This window comes from Apaloderma vittatum, unplaced genomic scaffold, assembly GCF_000703405.1.
Source record: "Apaloderma vittatum isolate BGI_N311 unplaced genomic scaffold, ASM70340v1 scaffold24702, whole genome shotgun sequence".
Taxonomy (NCBI): domain Eukaryota; kingdom Metazoa; phylum Chordata; class Aves; order Trogoniformes; family Trogonidae; genus Apaloderma; species Apaloderma vittatum.
This window is the reverse complement of record NW_009703436.1, coordinates 967-1,419: the sequence shown is the minus strand read 5'-3', so window position 1 is coordinate 1,419 and position 453 is coordinate 967. Positions and strand designations below refer to the sequence as shown.

Genomic DNA, 453 nt, shown 5'->3' with positions numbered 1-453 from the left:
CTCAGAGTGCCAGGTTTTGTCCGGGAGCATCTGGGACACGGGCAGTTGGAGATGCTGGGGGCTCAGTCACTCCAGCATGGCACAGCCTCGGCCACCAGGAGCCACAAGGCTCTGCCAGGCACAGTCTGTCCCAGCTCTGTCACTTCACGCCTTTCCCACCACCCCCTCATCCCTGGAGCTCTAACGCTGCCACGGGATCCCCTTTACCCTCATCATCCAGCCCACCTGCTCCCAGTTATTTCAGGGCAACAAAACCCAGCTATGAACACCCCTCCCAGTGGCTCCATCTTCCCAGCCTGCCATCTCCCAGCCCCTGGGGCTGCACTGGAAAACTCGTCTCCTTTCCTCACCCCTTCCTTTTACCTTTCCCTCTCCTAGCACCCAGCACCCACCCAGCGAGCACGGTGGTCAGGAACATCTCAGCAGTTCCAGGGCTCCAGGTTCCCACCGCCA

General features: G+C 60.7%; 1 protein-coding gene across 1 annotated transcript in view; it reads right to left on the bottom strand.

The window, feature by feature from the left end:
• Positions 1 to 453, bottom strand: part of LOC104270315 (voltage-dependent L-type calcium channel subunit alpha-1S-like) — a gene marked incomplete at both ends in the record, with an annotated part of 10,960 nt that overhangs the window by 9,830 nt on the left and 677 nt on the right. The window lies entirely within an intron of this gene.